Here is a 10180-nt window from a genome sequence, read left to right as displayed (position 1 = left end):
CTAGCTATTTTGCTCGTAATAAGTAGCATTGGTGTGATATTTAACGGTGAAATAGGCCTCCAGCGAATTAAGGGCTAAATTTATCATATTTCGAGAACAGACGACACTAGTGATGTCCACACCTACATTATAGTGGAAACAATGACCTTTATTGTCCATTATTAAAGCTGTCAGTGGTCGAGAAATGAGTTCAATACGCAGCAACAAAAATTTTTGATAATTTGCCCAATAATATAAAACGTCTGAGAGGTAGCAAAACAATTTTTAAATCTCACATAAAATCATTTCTTCTCGACAACTCTTTCTATTCCGTGGTCAGATTTCTATTTAAAAACTTGTAGCCTGTAAGAAAGTGCTAGTTTTTGAGTGTAGGACAAATAATAATGTGTTTCTTAATGTTAAGACTAAATATGTATACATGTCCTGTAAACTGATTCGTTTCATATCATTCCGATAAAATAAAGTTTTCAATGATCTGTGGAACTTGTATCGAACTACGAAAGAAAATAAGGTGTGAAAAAGTTCATCTCTTCAAAACCTTGCTGTTTCGCACATAAACAGCTGCGTTGGCATGATATTTAACTATCAAAACAGCTTCCTTCAAATCAAGTACTAATATCAGGACACTTAGCAGGTGACACTAGGCAAGAAAAAAAGGTGTCAAAAAGATCATGCTTTCTGAACAAAGATTTAAAATAAAAAAAATAAAAATGGTCAAATGTTTTGTGAAATGATTTGTGTAAAAGTAATAAGTGAAATAGCTTAGATAAACATCTGACGCACATCGAATAATGTTCGAAATCCTGTACAGCAAATGTCGTGCTGATTCAGAGTTTAAAGTTAAATATTTAACTTAGAATCTTACAATTTTAAATATTACTGGAGGATATATGTCTGACGGAATATGTAGAGTGTGCAGGTAGCTGTTGTGTGGTCTTGAATTCTGTCATCTACGCTAGAAGGTGAAAATATGTTCCACCAATTTTTCAGTACAAAAATTTTCTCGATACAGAATCCTTGTAATATCAGGGAAGACAACGCGCATTCTGAATCTACACCACGGTTGCTGTACATTTTCGGGCATTATTCAAAGATGCCTCAAATGTGTCTCTAATCTATTTTATTGCGTACGTTTAGAGAAATTATTTCTCAAAAATATTTGACCGTTTCTTTTCCAAAGACTCTGTTGATAAGAATTATGTATTTGTTTCACAGTATTAAGATACATCGTTGTAATTACATTTGGAACATCTAATCACACAACTTCTATTTAGTATTAGTTAAAAGGTGTGTAAACGTGACTATTAGGGAGTGGGTATCTCTAAGAAGAGGTACATGGCTCTGCAAGTGGAACTGTGAATGTTGTCTTCGTCACTGTAAGTTGTCGTGTCAGATGTATGTTGAACAAGCACACTAAAACACGCTGTACCTGCTGTAGGCGTCGGTCATCAGTGCTTTGAATGACATAACATAGGATAATAGGGTGAGTAGTGTAGCGAAGCGAACAGACGCAAACGCTAATCTTATTTGTTTTGCATTAAGCGTGCAGACAATGGCCGCATAGAGTTCTCCAAAAACAACTGACATGAATGCTAATATGACTAGTTAATGCCTGTATTAGCTGCACACGTGTCGTTACAAGGCTAATGATGTGGTTCCACGGCGATTGTATTACTGAATGGAGCTGGATGGCACGTTTTTGTTATTTACTATTACACCATGTATATACCGGTCTCAGGAAGTACGGTTTGCTCCTCATAAAGTAATTTAATTCACAACAACTTTTTCACCTGTAATTTATTTTCCCGTGCTTAATGTCTACTAAAGAACAAATTTCGAGTGCTTTGCAAGATTTGTGACACCAGTGTTGGTTTGTCATACAGACATATTATAATGAAAAGAGACATATGCACAAAATCAGAAATAAATCTCGGTCTTCTCCAATTATGTTTTATAAAACTGCTATTGTTCATGTTGAACAATAAGATCTGGTCGATAGAAATACTTAAAATCTCAGTCTTTTTGCACTGCCTCGGCTATCTAACGCAAAATGTTATTCGAAAGTAAGAAGGGTAGGAATATCGAAACAACTGTCATAAATATTTCAGCCTGATGGATAGGCTGCCCGCAGGTTGTAAATAAAGGAAAATGGAAGTATATACATGTCAGCGCACACTCTGAAGTAATTTCTTTTGAATGCACGATTAATAAATTGCAACTGAAGTTTTCCATATCAAAGCGTATGTAAGAAAAAGATAAGGCCACACTTTCAGGAAACATTCCTTACACATAGAGTAACAAAATTCGTTACATGGACATGGGCGAAGAAACGCTTTATTTCCATGTTCGGATTCATTTATTGTTTTCCTTCACAATCACATTATTCAAGGGGAACAAACAGAAGCAGAACGTACCAGCATTGTTTAAGATGTTTTCTCACATCAAATGTTCAAAACACCCCTTGGTTACGTCTGGTTGGAATGCGTAGTAAGCTGTTGTTCTATGTTTCGCCGTCAGTGTTTCTTGGTCCAGTTGAACGAAGATAAATGTTCACCTGCGCGTCAGTTGATTGCTTGTGTTAACATGCGACTAACTTTATCGCTATGCATCATGAACATCATGCATCATGCACATAGCACCAGTTGTTCAGTATTCATCACGGACTTGAGTCCCGGGTCAGTGAAATGGAAGCGTAGTGAAATGTGGAGCTGGCAGATGCCCTTTCGAAGGAAGTCAGCGTTTTTGTGGAGATATTTCTAGAACGACGGCGCACCGACTGGAGGACGTTCGAAGGAGGTGATCTTCGACTTAGAGTGCATGGGTCTTTTATCCCAGTACTCTAAGCTGGGGGAGACCGAGAAGGACGGAAACACCTCAGCTGGAGGAGTAACTTCTTCGTGCAGTTCGTCAACTGGCTTTCATTTCGGCTTCACAGTTTGCAAGGTATCGATATGCAACGGACTACCCGTAATATCAGGCATGAATAGAGGTTGTTTGACAACATTAGTGTCAGCGTAAGACAATTAGTTGTAACAAGTAATGTTGATCACTTTACTGTCTGGAGAGTGCGACAGAACCTTCTGTATCCATAGCATGTATAACGTGTGCAGGCGCTATCAGTAGCTGGTTTTACTGCACTGGTACACTTCTGCGACTGTTCCAACCCTCGCTTTAATGCAAATCTGTTGTTGTGGAATGATGTTTCGTTTTAGCGTGATAATATTGTAATTTTCGCAACCAGCACGTATGGACTGTCGAGAATCTTCATCAATAAAGATTTTCTGTCATCATTTCGGCTGGCGTTGATGATGGCCTGTTGTTAGGATCTCATGTTCTTCCACATAGCCTCAACGGAGAAACTTATCATGATCTCATAGAGAATACTTTACCTGTTCTGAGACAACACGTGCCTCTGCGAATTCGACATAACATGTTCTTCACGCACGATAGGAGCTCCTCCTCATTTCAATGTTTGTAGGCTTCTAAATAACAGATCCAGTGACAGATGAATATGTGGTGGTCGACCAATTCCATGGTCTTCACCTCTACAGGCCTAAACCCACTTGACTTTCATGTGTCAGGCATTTGAAGGGTCTTGAATACAAAACACCACTAAAATGTGTAGAGAGTCTTCATGGTCATATCGTGGGAGGCTGTGAAAAAATACAAAATTCCCCAGGGACACATCATTAAATCAGGGATTCAGTGCGTGTAGGATTGATGAATGTGTTCTTGCTAATGGAGAAATTTTGAATATTTCGTTTAGGAAAGTATTTCATACTGTGCCAATGCACCTTTTTTTCCTCTACGTCTCCTTTGATTAATGTGTTGAAGATAGGTAGAAAATAACCTCTAACCTGTAATAAAGCCTTTGCGGATCCATATGCATGTAACATGTTTTCTTCCTCTACGTGTGAGATATGTTTCCTGGAAGTTAAGCCATGTCTTCTTGTTATACCCCACGGAAATACTCGGAAACCACAATGCAATCTAAATTCAAGTTTTTCAAACGCAAACGATATGCCTAAATACAGGGTGATTCAAAAAGAATACCACAACTTTAAAAATGTGTATTTAATGAAAGAAACATAATATAACCTTCTGTAATACATCATTACAAAGAGTATTTAAAAAGGTTTTTTTTTCACTCAAAAACAAGTTCAGAGATGTTCAATATGGCCCCCTCCAGACACTCGAGCAATATCAACCCGATACTCCAACTCGTTCCACACTCTCTGTAGCATATCAGGCGTAACAGTTTGGATAGCTGCTGTTATTTCTCGTTTCAAATCATCAATGGTGGCTGGAAGAGGTGGCCGAAACACCATATCCTTAACATACTCCCATAAGAAAAAATCGCAGGGGGTAAGATCAGGGCTTCTTGGAGGTCAGTGATGAAGTGCTCTGTCACGGGCTGCCTGGCGGCCGATGCATCGCCTCGGGTAGTTGACGTTCAGGTAGTTACGGACAGATAAGTACCAATGTGGTGGCGCTCCATCCTGCTGAAATATGAATTGTTGTGCTTCTTGTTCGAGCTGAGGGAACAGCCAATTCCTGGGCTGCGAACAAATGCTTGCTGGATGCGTGCTACATTTTCATCACTCGTTCTCGGCCGTCCAGAACTTTTCCCTTTGCACAAACACCCATTCTCTGTAAACTGTTTATACCAACGTTTAATACACCACCTATCAGGAGGTTTAACACCATACTTCGTTCGAAATGCACGCTGAACAACTGTCGTCGATTCCCTTCTGCCGTACTCAATAACACAAAAAGCTTTCTGTTGAGCGGTCGCCATCTTAGCATCAACTGACGCTGACGCCTAGTCAACAGCGCCTTAAGCAAACAAATGTACAACTAAATGAAACTTCATAGCTCCCTTAATTCGCCGACAGATAGTGCTTAGCTCTGCCTTTTGTCGTTGCAGAGTTTTAAATTCCTAAAGTTGTGGTATTCTTTTTGAATCACCCTGTATATTGATACGTATTACCGTAGTTAGTGCGTGAAAGAGATCGTTACTAAAATATTAGTATGATGTGAAACATATTAGTATGAGGTAAATCGAAACAGTGCTCAAGTGTATGAGAACTTGATGATGTTCGATTGAAACGAGACATTGAGCGCATACAAAGAATAACAGAGAGACACGTTTTTTTCTTTCGTAGGTAAAGTGTCGCAGAAATATCGAAACATTCAAACTGATGGAAACTTCAGGAAGATTCTTCTTGAATCGTGAAAACATTCTTAAAACTTCAAATAATCTCTTTTCATGTCCAGGATTACGGGTAGTCCTTTGCATACCGATTCCTTGTGAACAGCGGAACCGAAATGAAAGCCGTAGCGCTAGGGTATATAACTGTCATTTCTTCTCACGCGCCGTTGTAGAATGGAATGGGAAGAAACCGTAATATACAATATGTAAAAAAGAACCTGTCATTCCTCTGACAGAAATTTAGAAGGTATAGATATACCGGGGTTGGATAAAAATATGGAAACACCAAAGGTCGTAGACATTACCATACCTTATACGGTGTAGGAAGACCATTGCCATTCAAGTCAGCTTTTAGTCCTGTCGGAATCCATAATTACTGGTTCTTCCAAGACCCCCTGGTTCGGATGTGAATACCAACATCCAAGATTAAGATCAAGAAAGAGTTTCCTCCGTTCAACAGAACAACTTTTAACGTCACCCGCAAATCGTTGAATACAGCTTTGGCGTAACTCACCATCAGAGAGGTACTGGAACAACCCTAAAGAAGAGCTTGATAAAAGACCTTACCTTCCATATAAAACATGGAAGGTCCTCAACAGGCTGAGAACTGGTGTATCCCGATGCAAGGTCAATCTGAAGAAACGGGGTTTCTCCCCAGGAGATGAACTATGCGAATGTGGCGAACAGCAAGATCATCAACACCTGCTCAACTGTAGAAACCTCCCAGCCCCATGCCCGATGGACGATCGGGTTATCGCCAATGATACAGCAGTTCAAACAGCGAAATTTTAAATGTCATATGAAATTTAATCATGTACCTGTACTGTTTGTGAATTGATGTCATTTGGAATTTAAACATGCACTTATATTGTTTGTAAATTGCTCTCTATCGGCTATATATGTATGTTATGTTCTGGACACGAGTAAATAAAATAAATTACTGGTTCTGTATGATACTCAGAAAAATCTTACACTTATGTTTCTGCAAAATAGTGACAAGTTCACGCGACGAGGTTGGAGATGGATAGCGGTCATGTACCATTCTCTCCAACGTAGACCAGACAGGCTCCATAATATTAATACTTAGTGGCCACAGTAGATGCGACAGTTCATTCTCATGCTCACAAAACGAGTCGTGGACGATGCGAGCTCTGTCAACAGGGTCTCTGTCGTCTGGGAACCCAACATCACCAATAAGAAGCAAACGCTGTAGCATAGGGTGGACTTCAATACCCAAAATGGTCACATAAAAAAAAGGTTCAAATGACTCTGAGCACTATGGGACTTAACATCTGAGGTCATCAGTCCCCTATAACTTAGAAGTACTTAAACCTAACTAACCTAAGGACATCACCCACATCCATGCCCGAGGCAGGATTCGAACCGGCGACCGTGGCGGTCGTGCGGTTCCAGACTGAAGCGCCACAATGGTCGGTGGTCATGTAATCCTTGACAGTAATATAACCTTGCATAGTAACTGTGGGGACTATGGAATACCACGATTTGGGTGCCCAAATCATGGCCGAAACCCCTCCATTTTTTACTCTTGTGGCGTAAACTCGGCTAGAAGTCCCAAACAGAATGAAATATTACTCATCCGACGAAATGACTTTCTTCCGTTGCTCCAAAGTACAAGTTTTATTTCGAAGGAAACGATCTACTGACACACAGTCAATATGGGTTTAGAAAACATCTTTCCTGTGAAACACAACTAGCTCTTTATTCACATGAAGTGTTAAGTGCTATTGACAAGGGATTTCAGGTCGATTCCGTATTCCTGGACTTCCTGAAGGCTTTTGACACCGTATCATACAAGCGGCTCGTAGTAAATTTGCATGCTTATGGAATATCGTCTCAGCTATGTGACTGGACTTGCGATTTGCTATCGGGGAGGTCACAGTTCGTATTAATTGACGGAAAGTCATCGAGTGAAACAGAATTAATTTCAGGCGTTCCCCATGGTAGTGCTATAGGCCCTTTACTGTTCCTTGTCTATATAAACGATTGGGAGACAATCTGAGCAGCCGTCTTTGGTTTTTTGCACATGACGCTGAGGTTTATCGCCTAATAAAGTCATCAGAAGATCAAAACAAACTGCAAAACGATTTATAAAAAATATCTGAAAAGTGCGAAAAATAGCAGTTGACCCGGAATAACGAAAAGTGTGAGGTCATCCACATGGGTGCTAAAAGGAACTCGTTAAACTTCGGTTACACGGTAAATCAGTCTAATCTAAAAGCCGTAAATTCAATTGAATACTTAGGTATTACAATTACGAACAACTTAAATTGGAAAGAACACACAGAAAATTTTGTGGGGAAGGCTAACCAAAGGCTGCGTTTTATTGACAGGACACTTAGAAAATGTGACAGACCTATTAAGGAGACTGCCTACACTACACTTGTCCGTCCTCTTTTAGAATACTGCTGCGCGGTGTGGGATCCTTACCATGTAGGACTGACGGAGTACATCGAAAAAATTCAAAGAAAAGCAGCACGTTTTTTATTATCGTGAAATACGGGAGAGAGTGTCACAGAAATGATACAGGATTTGGGCTGGAAATTATTAAAAGAAAGGCGTTTTTCGTTGCGGAGGGACCTTCTCACAAAATTCCAATCACCAACTTTCTCCTCCGAATGCGAAAATATTTTGTTAACATCGACCTACAAAGGGCGGAACGATCACCACGATAAAATAACGGAAATCAGAGCTCGTTCGGAGAGATATAGGTGTTCATACGAGATTGGAATAATATGAAGGTGGTTCGATGAACCCTCTGCCAGGCACTTAAATGTGATTTGCACACTATCCATGTAGATGTAGATGTAGATGTAGATCGGCGACACGTTTACTCATTAAGGGTATTTGTACCACTGAGTGGTTTTGGAATGCCAGCTTGCTCTGCAATTTCTAGCTTATGGCTCCCCGTTCGTGTTGTTCTTGTGTTGTCAGGGTTCACAAGTGCGGCATTCAGTTCTGTTGCCTTTTATTTTTCCTTATAATCATTTTCAATGACCGTCCGTTACAATCACTTTTCTCCGCTTTCTTTGTATGCGATATAAACCTTCCATACTGTGCCTCTTGAAACATCAAACATTTCGGTTATCTTTGGCACGGGAGCATCCATAATACAAGCCCCAACAACTTGCGCACATTTTGAATTCACTTAGCTCCAGCATAATTCATTCAAAACCACACTGTGCTGGCCACGATTTGCACTTGTAACGCACTGAAGACATTGCATACTACTAAACACGACATTGGAACCTGCAAGCTTGGCTAGCGTCTGCATTTACGTTCAACCATCCCTAGATCGTTGTGTTTCTATGTTTTTGCCCAATGCCTGAGTTTATGACGTGAGCGCCTGCAGTAACAGATTTCTTTCTATGTATCTTTAGTGGGATAACTTATTTCATTTGGTACTCGACTCTGTAGTAGGTTTTATGTTAAAGCAAAGCAATTTTCTAAAATTGAGACTTTGTTTAAGATCTGTCGGGTCCTCATCACCGTCAGACTTTACCGATTTGCACCGTGGTACTTGATATTTGAGTCCACAAACTGTGAGAACGTTACTTTGAATTTTACGGAAAAAAGAAGCTTTAAGGAAAACGTACAGTTCGTTTGTTTACGCGTGCGACGTGGACTCTGTGCTGCTTGTAAGTGACATAAGCATTTGTTGCCAACCTCGCGTCCGATAAATATCGCAGGAGGAACATGCGGCAACGTACTGGTTGCTTATACAACCTCTTGCGATAACTGTCCGAGTTGTCGCCCTTCCACAAGGAATACTGCAGCTCGTTTCTGAAACAGGTTACATCATACTTAGTAGTTTACTTGTAGCATTTCTTAAATTCGTCAGCCGTTTCCACCGTGCCATTTAGCAGCTTTGATGATTTGTGCACCCAGTTTTTTGGACATTGCGTACGGAAATGTTGGAATAACGGTTTCCTTGTAGTCAAAGCTTGTTTCGACAATTTTTATACCTGTTTTCTTCTGTTTATAATAACCATACTCAAAAATGAAATCAGGCACCTGGTATATACAGGGTGTAAATTTTAAGTTGACAAACCAGAATAACTCGAAAAATAGGATTCACACGAAAAAAATGTGTAGAACCCAAAGTTGATTATTTTCGAAGAGGACATCTCCTGGTGCTGAAATTAGCCCACCACCCCAGGCCCCTGCAGGTGGAGTGGGAGGCAACTTTAAAATTTCAAATGAGAACCCCCATTTTTTATTGCAGAATCAGATTCTACATAAAAAACTACGTACATTTTTTCGTAAATATTTGTTTTGTTTCTTGGTAGTTGGCGCTGTAGTTCAAGAAAATCGATGTTCTCACTTTTGCGTGGAAATAATTAATATTTGGGTCAGCATTTGTAAAACTCTAATTCCTCTCTCTCAAACCCCACCCAATGGGGAGAGAGGGAGAGCTTTAGTTTTAGGGAATTAAAATTCTCGAAGTAAATAAGTATTTTTTATTTATTCGTAACCATTTTCCACGCAAAAATAAGAACGTGGATATTCTTGAATTACAGCGCCAACTACCAACAACCAAAACAAATGTTTAAGACAAAATGTACGTAGTTTTTTATGTAGAATCTGCTTCTGCAATAAAAAATGGGGGTTCTCATTTGAAATTTTAAAGGTGCCGCCCGCCCCACCCCAAGGGGTCTGGGGTGGCGGGATAATTTTAAGACCAGCAGATGTCCCCGTCGAAAATAATCAACTTTGGAATCTACACATTTTTTTCGTGTGAAGCTTATTTTTTGAGTTATTCTGGTTTGTCAACTTAAAAAATTCACACCCTGTATAAAAGTAACTCCAGGCGCCTGAGTAGAACATGGAACGATGTGGAGCTGGTAGCAACTTCCAAGCTCCCTTCTCGTAAAAGATACCACCATTATAACAGCATTTTGACACTCACTACACCGTACGCTGTCTGAACTACTGGCACACAAGAAGCTG

The sequence above is a fragment of the Schistocerca americana genome, chromosome 8, assembly GCF_021461395.2.
Source record: "Schistocerca americana isolate TAMUIC-IGC-003095 chromosome 8, iqSchAmer2.1, whole genome shotgun sequence".
NCBI classification, from domain to species: domain Eukaryota; kingdom Metazoa; phylum Arthropoda; class Insecta; order Orthoptera; family Acrididae; genus Schistocerca; species Schistocerca americana.
Note: the sequence above shows the minus strand (reverse complement) of the source record.